General features: G+C 46.0%; 1 non-coding gene across 1 annotated transcript; it reads right to left on the minus strand.

Annotated features, from left to right (window-relative positions):
• Positions 1 to 2,487: 2,487 nt before the first annotated feature.
• On the minus strand, positions 2,488 to 2,701 carry LOC114020823. The gene has a single exon (XR_003565573.1). It is a non-coding gene; the product is annotated as a small nucleolar RNA U3 (small nucleolar RNA).
• Between the last annotated feature and the right edge of the window lie 5,750 nt (positions 2,702 to 8,451).

The raw sequence follows: 8,451 nt of genomic DNA on the forward strand, positions 1-8,451 counted from the left end.
AGTAACCTGGGACAATTATACACCACCCCGTTGGCACCTCTAGAGGCAATTCTTCCCCTCTCACAAGCACAGAGCCTGAGTGTAGAAAATAAACTTTTAATAGAAGGAGGGAATTTGGGAAAACGCCACAAGCAGGCTTCATCAACGTAAAACCGTGAACAAAAGGCTCACCCCAGTGTCCTTTTGCCTCAGGTTCTTAAGTCCAGCAACCAAAAGTTTCTTTAACATGCCCCTCCCTTCTGTGCACCCCACTCACAGTTGTTGTCCTCTGCCAATGCAGACCCAGAGTTCAGAGATGCAACTGCAGAGTTCACCTCCCACCATGGCTGGGGGTGGGTAGCACCTGGCTTGCCCTGCTGTCAGAGCCCTTAACTCACCACTCCACTCACTGCCCTGCTCTGCCCGCCACTCTGGGATGTCTTGAGGGCCCACCGCTTAACACAGCTCTTGCTGAGTTCAGCTGTTAGCATCTCACTCCGAATGCACAGTTTCTTGTGTCAGAGACACTGTCCCAAAGCAGGTTACTGATTATCTGTGATTTCAGCGATGTGACATATAACAAGATTCTAAATTGATGCTTAATCAGCTCTGTTATTGCACAGTGGAGAAAAGAAGGGTCAAATGGTGTCTAGGCCCTTCACGCAGGAGCGCTCATGCAGACCCTGTTTACATATCTGAGTGAGTAGGGTTCACTTGTCCTTATTGGTGTCTGTATCATCAAAGAGACTGAATCCTCGTGTCTAGCGACTTCTTAATGAGATAGAAACCATGGTGAGTATAGATCCGCTAACAATAAATCATTAGTAAGGCTATGTTTTAGTCACAGGTATTTTTAGTAAAAGTCATGGACAGGTCACTGGCAATAAACAAAAATTCACGGCCCATAACCCATCCATGACTTGTACTATATACTCCAAACTAAAACCTGGGCCAAGAGGCCTCGGGTGCTCTGGGGAGGGCAGTCTGGAGGTGCTGCGGGTGCTGGGGGGGAAGGGTTGAGGGAGGCTCGCAGGCTTCCTGCCTGGCTCCAACCGGCATGTCCCTGCAGCTCCTAGGGGGGAGGGAAGGCAAAGGGGGGCTCCCCACACTATCCCCATCATGACCTCCGGCTCCGCAGCTCCCATTGGCTGCAGGTGTGGGCAGCGCATGGAGCCCCTTGGCCCCTCTGCCGAGGAACGGAAGGGACATACCGGCCACATCCGGGGAGCCCCTCGATGTAAACGTCGCCCCAAACCCCAGCCTTAGCCCCCCCACACACACCCAAATGCCTGAGCAGCAGCTGATTTAGCTGACTCCAGGGCTGCCAGATCTGCTCAGGCAGTCCCGGAGCTATTCGCACTGGCCATTGCAGAAGTCACAGAGCCTTAATCATTACCAAAAAAATGACGCTCTCTGTTTTCTACACACTAATGCCAAAGAAGAGCTTCATGAAAACCGTTTGGGGTAGCAATTAGCAGGCCCCAGAAATAGTCAGGAATACTGGTAAAACCACTGGGGATAAAAGTAAATATCTGAAAGAGAATAACAATTCTTTCGTAGATAAATAATGGGACGAGTTGATAGAGATGTAGTGTTTAGTCTGATTTTTCATGAACCTCCTGATGCTTTGGACCTTCCGACTCCTGGCCTTTTGTTTTCCTTTTTTGATTTCAAACTGAATGAAACCTCATTCTTTTGTGCTGACATCACATCCTTCCCGCCCACCCCACGGCCAATTTTTCACAATCTTTTCCTTTTTTTATATTTAACCAGATTCCATGCCAGTTTTAAACTTTGGAAAATAAACACTGAAAAATTCCCAGATTTTCTTTTTACAAATAAAAAGGGAAAATACAGAACACTACTTAAAAGCAAGGCTATAGAGCCATAGGCTTTCCATTCAACCGGACCAGAGTCCAGATAATCCCTGTCAAAACTTCTAATCGCTATTCACGTGGATGAAAGTGGCTCGGCAGTGTGTAACCTAGAGGACAGTAGGTGATGGGTTCTAGGTTTCTCAGAGAGCAAGAATGGTGGGAATACTGGCTACTATCCTGCTGATCTCAGCTTTGTCACGCAGGAAAAGACAAAATCTTCCCAAGCACCAGTGGCTCCGGTGGTGTTAGCAGGGAAGCGTCATCTATTTGTTCCAGCGTGAAGGACAATAGGCAGGTGCCATGGCAGGAAGAATGGTCAGACTTCATGAAGGAGTGAGAAATAGCTATTCAGATGAAGTAGAACAAGCAAAAGTAAAAAGACAGTCTTTTGATGGTAAACCCGCTGACTGCAGAGACTAGGAGCAAGGACATAATGGAGACACAGCATGCACACAAAGAAAGCCCTTCTCTAAAGCCTGCTGAGAGATACAGCCCAGTCACACAACACCTGAAAACTCATGGAGTATTTCACTGCTGAGAGCTCAGTACACAAAACCCACCAGGGCCACAGCTCCCAGCAGCCCCAGCCAAGCTTTTCTTCATACCCAACAACAGGACAAGTTCAAAGCTAACCACTCAGACTGTGTTTCCTTCCCTTGCTCTGCTCAGGGAGAGCAAGACACTCTTCCACAGCAGAAAGCAGCTGCCTCAGAACAGCACTATCTGCCATTGTCGTGCTCAGAAAGAAACACTACAGCTCCTCATCGTGGTTAGCAAGACCAGGCTTTTACAGACACCCTTCTCCAGTCATCAGCTAGAGAAGTGACCCCTGAAAGCATAGCCTTAACCAACACCCCCCTGCCAGTCACAGACCATTCTGGCACATTCTCCTCTACCTGCTGGTTGCTTCAATTTGGCCTTCACGAGACAGAGAGCACTACGAGAAGCCCCACGTGAGCAGATCCTGGCTCTCAACTCTGCCCTCCGTGGCTCCCTTCCATAGGCTGCCTCTCAAAGCAAAGCGGCTCAAAGTAGCCATCCCCTTTCATTTGCATAAACTGAAGACACAGGCAGGCCACTCCACCAATCTTCTCCCTGCTCCCTTCTCTGCAATGCCTAAGACAACAATCCTCTAGTTGGCCGAGCCAAGAGCTCTCTAGAAACGACAGCCTATGCCGTTTGGGACACCCAGAGCATGTTTCTTTGGCACCAGAGACCAAACTGGAGAAGGTCAGCAGTGGGGAGCCAAGCTCTCCAACGAGGGGTGTTTCCTGAACCTGAGGGCCAGTCTTACCATTCTTCAGGGAGCAGGAGCGTTGACATCGAAAATGTTTGGGAACCACTCCGGAAGCACAGACTTAAAAGGAGTATTCTGCATTTTTGGGGTGGTGTTTTGTTTTTTTTTACCAATTTGCACTGATAAATTAGCAGGCTTATTTATTAAAGGAGTTCAGGTTTTACTGATTTACACCTGTTTATCAAACCACTCAATGTTGTTTTCAGGTACTTATTTTTGTTAAACTCTAACACTAACAGTTGTGCATCAGGTGAACGCGGTAGAGCACTGGTTTTCCTCCCGAGAAACAAGGAGTGACTGGGAAGATTGCATCGTTCTGCAAGTTTTGGATGAGAAGGAGTGACTGCAAAACTTTTGTGTGCACAAGGCCACTTTCCTGGATCTGGTATGGAGCTTGCCCCAGCCCTGCACCACAGTGACACCAAAATGACACTATGTGCTCATAGTGGAGAAGTGAGTGGTGATTACTGCATGGAAGCTTGCAACATCAGACTGCTTCCCGTCAGTGGGGAATCAATTTGGAGTCAGGAAATCTACCGTTGGGGTTGCTGTGATCCAAGAATGCATGGCCATTAATTGCCTTCTGCTAAAAAGGGTTGTGATTTTGGGCAACATGCAGGAGATACTAAACAGTTTTTCTGTAATGGGGCACCCAAACAGTGGTGGGGCAATAGAAGGTATGCATATCCCTATCTTGGCACCAGACCACCTTGCCACAGAGTACATACACAAAAAGGGCTACGTTTCTATGGTGTTGCAATCACTTGTGGATCACTGTGGATGTATTACTGATATCAGCGTGGGATGGTCCAGGAAGGTGTATGATGTGTGCTTCTTTAAGAAAACAGGCCTGTTCAGAAAGTTGCAAGCAGGGACTTTTTTTCCAGATGGCCAAATCACCATTGGAGATGTTGAAATGCCAATAGTGCTTCTGGGAGGCACAGCCTACCACTCACTTCTGTGGCTCACGAAGACATACACCGGACATCTGGATGGTAGAAAGGAGCACTTCAACAATAGGCTCAGCAGGTGCAGAATGACGGTTGAATATGACTTTGGCCACTTGAAGGGGTGCTGGTGCAATTTATTCACGAGTTTAGACCTCAGCGAAAAAGATATCCCCATGGTGATAACTGCCTGCTGTGTGCTTCATAATATCTGTGAAGCAAAGAGGGAGAAGTTTCCCCAGGGGTGGGGCATAGATGCGGATAGGATATCTGCTAATTTTGAGCAACCAGATACCAGGGCTATTAGAAGAGCTCAGTGGTGAGCTATGCAATTCAGGGAGCCTTTGAAAAAACATTTTAATAATGACCCACGGTAATGTGTGTTGATTTCTGTGTGAGGCCTGCTGATGTGTTTTTGGCACCCTGCTCTGAACTTTCTTGTGACTGCTGTGTGTGTAGTAAGGTAAGCTTTGAAATGCCCCTCTTGCTTTGATCTCAGAATGACTCCCAGCCCCAACCTGCTCTAACCATTAGTCCCCCTATGCCTGACAGAGCTGGGGAGAGAATCCAGCAGGCCTGACTCCCAGTCCCCCCTGCCCCGCTATAACCAATAGACCCCATTCCTTTGCCAGAACCAGTCAAGTCTCTGTCCCACCAGCAGCAAGAGCTGGCGGGGCGGGGGAGGGGGGGGCTGTGCTGGGGATGCTCAATCATCTAGCTGCAGGAGACAAATATGGTGAGAAAACCCAGCTGTTTCTGGAAATACTTCTGACCCCAGAACACAAGAAAACCAAAAAAGTGTTCAAAACAGCCAAAGCAATGCTCAGCAAGAAATGGGAGACGACCGTGACGCATAACCTAAACCCAGACGTATTTGGTACTGAATATTATTTTTGGGATGTTATCCAGGTGTTTTACCGCTTTCCTGAAGGTGAAATTTGCAGCAGACCATTATGCCAGTGTTTCAACATTTTCCGCTAAAGATGAACTTTCAAATCTGAAAGAGGAATTTACTACTTACATGAACTTGGGACTTGCCTAATCCTGACAATGAGAAACTGGATGTGCTGGCTTTTTGGAACAGTCATCAAGACACACTGCCCAACTTCAGCAATGTGGCATGATGAGCTTTGAGTGTACCGCCTGTATCTGTTGATGCAGAGTGCATATTTTGAAACTTGGACTACCTCTAAGCCAGCAAGAGGTTCCACATGAGTAAGGATACTTTGAAGAAAATTATGCGAGCATACGCAAACCAGGATTTCTGGAAAAAACCACTAGCTCTGAGAGATACAAAATATAAAAAGTTTCATTATACTGTAGTAAAATGTGTATATTACAACATTTTTTTTTCTATTTTTCCTGTTTGTTTTTTTTATTTTTAACCTGATTTCATCCCAGTTTTAATGTTTGGAAAAAATCCTGTTTTGTTTTTTTTTTTACTAATAAAAACTGAAAATAAGGAATACTACTTAAAAGCAAGGATATAGAGCTATAGGCTTTCCTTTGAACTGGACCAAAATCCAGATAAACCCTGTCAAAATTTCTAATTGCAATTGACCTGGATGAAAGTTGCTCAGCAGTATATAACGTAGTGTTGGTGATGAATTCTAGGCTCCTCGGGGAGAGCGAATGGTGGGAATATTGGCCACTGTCCTCCTGATCTCAAAAATGCCAGGCAGGAACAGACAAAATCTTCCAAGCACCAATGGCTTTGGCCGTGTTAGCAGCGAAGCGTCATTCATCCATTCTAGCGTGGAACACATCAGATAGATGCCATGGTGACAGAAACTCTCAGACTAAGTGGAGGAACAGAAATAGCTATGAAGGTGAAGCAGAACCAACAAGAGAAAAAGAATCTTCTTATGGTAAATCTGCTGACTGCAGAGGTTAGGAGCAAAGACATAACAGAGAGACAGTACACATGGAAAGAAAGCCCTTTTCTAAAGCCTATTAATAATGACAGTCCAGTCACATAGCAACTGAAATGCAAACAGAACATTTGACCACCAGGGGCTTAGTTTACCAAAGCCACAAGGAATGTATTTCTCAGTAGCTATACATAAGCTATTTTTCACACCCAGAAGAACAAGTTCAAAGCTAACCACTCAAACCGGACTCCCTTTCCCTACAGAAAAGAATAGCCTTCCCCACCATAAAAGTAGCTGTTATTGGACAGCACTCACTACTATTCTCATAGTCAGAAGGAAACACGATAGCCCTCCATTACAGTTAGCAAGACCAGTTTTTCACAACCACCCTTCTCCACTTATCACCTAGAGGAAATAATCCAATAAAGCGCAGCCTTAACCAGCACCCTCCACCCCCGCCAGTCACAGGGCATTCCAATGCATTGTCCTCTAAGTGCTGGCTGCTGCAATTTGGCCTTCGCAAGAGAGCACTACAAGAAGCCTCATGTGAGCAGAACCTGGCTCGCAACTCTACCCTCCACGGCCCCCTTCAGTAGGCTGCCTCTCAAAGCAAAGCTGCTCAAAGTAGCCATCCCCTTTCATTTGCATAAACTGAAGACACAGGCAGGCCACTCCACCAATCTTCTCCCTGCTCCCTTCTCTGCAATGCCTAAGACAACAATCCTCTAGCTGGCCAACCCAAGAGCTCTCTCGAAACGACAGCCTATGCAGTTTGGGACACCCAGAGCACATTTCCTTGGCACCAGAGACCAAACTGGAGAAAGTCAGCCATGGGGAGCCAGGCTCTCCAAGGAGGGGTGTTTTCTGAACCTGAGGGCCGGTCTTACCATTCTCCAAGGAGCAGGAGCTCCCAGTTTTTCTGGAAACCACCCCAGAAGGTTTGACTTAAAAGCAAGTATACATAGCCATAGGCTTTCCTTTAAACTGACCAGAGTCTGGATAAACCCAGTCAACATTTTTAATAACAAAGAGGACAACAATAATTTTAGTGTTAATAATTTTAGTGTTTTTTTTAATGCTACTGTTCCTAGAATATGAGGGAGCAAGGAGGGTGAGATAATATTGTTTCTTGTACCAGCCTTTGCTGGGTGAAATTAGTTAATTTTTTAGCTGCACAGAGCTCTTCTTCAGTTCCAGAGAGGGCAGGAGAGATTTTGAGCAAAATATACATTTAGACAGTTTTTTAACCAAGAGTGGTACGGTTTCTTGGAGGCAGTCACTTGTAATGAATTGGTTGATTGAGGGTTAATTGTTTAAGCATAAAGGGCTTGAAGTGGGCATTTCAGGATATCAGTCAGTCTGGTGTGTTACAAATTCTTGCAAAAAGCCATTAAAAGAGAGTTCCTGTTAAGTCCATGATTTTTGGTGTCTAACAGTGTTATTAATTTTAGTTCCCAGGCTCGCCTTTTGAGGTGTTGTGCAGGTTTTCTTTGTGGATAAGTATTGAAAGATGACCTATGGAATGTTGCATTGTGAAAAGTGTTTGCCCCTTTATAGCAACATCTAAGGGTGCAACTCCAGGGGGCAGCAGGACTGACTCAATGGATACCACTGAGGGAAAACCTTCTGCCGGCAGTGCTCGGGGCAAGCCCACCCCTACATTGAAATGGAATAAGCAAACACCCAAAGAATAATGAGTTATTATCCCTATGCACTAATAGTAATAAAATGCATTTGAACCATGATACCATTGCAATAAACAAAAGGTTTCTTTAAAAAAACTTAAGGGCAAAGAACACCTTCACAAACCCAAAAAGGGAAATAATGACGCAATAAGAGACATACCACAGATTCCTTCCTCTGCAGGGACCTCCCTTCCACTTCTGGCTCCAGTAGACACAGCAACACACCACACACCCCAAATTCAAGCAACTCATACTGCCCACACAAAGAGCTCATCCTGCACTTATCCAGGGCACAGATATCAACAGCAAATATTTGTCGTTGCTGAGTTTGGCATTAAAGTTTTTTGTAACCCAAAGCCTTAATGCCAACCTCAGCAGCCTTTGCATATATTTACTGTTGACATATGGGCACTGGGTATGTGGATGTTGTGGCCCTTTGTTGGTGTGGAAAGTATAAGGAACAGCTCTACACAGGCTCAGAACTGTGGATGGCAAAGCCCCTACTCAGGGCACCATGCTGCCCTTCCCATGCTCCAGCCATACGGGCTCAAAGTAAGAAGGGGAGGTTCAGGGGCAGAGTCTCACCAGCACACCATAGCTGCCAGTGATGGTGTTGAACTCTATCTTTGGCAGTTTTGACTATGGAGGCATGTCAGAATGGCACTGTCAACAGGAAGAGGAAGCATATTTCAGGGTCACACTGGGACTTTAGTAGAGGAGGAAAGACATTAATTCTGGAAGCTGTATCCCCATGTCCAGTTCCGATTGCAAAGACGTCTTGGCAACCAGTCATCC

The sequence above is a fragment of the Chelonia mydas genome, chromosome 2 (assembly GCF_015237465.2).
Source record: "Chelonia mydas isolate rCheMyd1 chromosome 2, rCheMyd1.pri.v2, whole genome shotgun sequence".
NCBI lineage: Eukaryota > Metazoa > Chordata > Testudines > Cheloniidae > Chelonia > Chelonia mydas.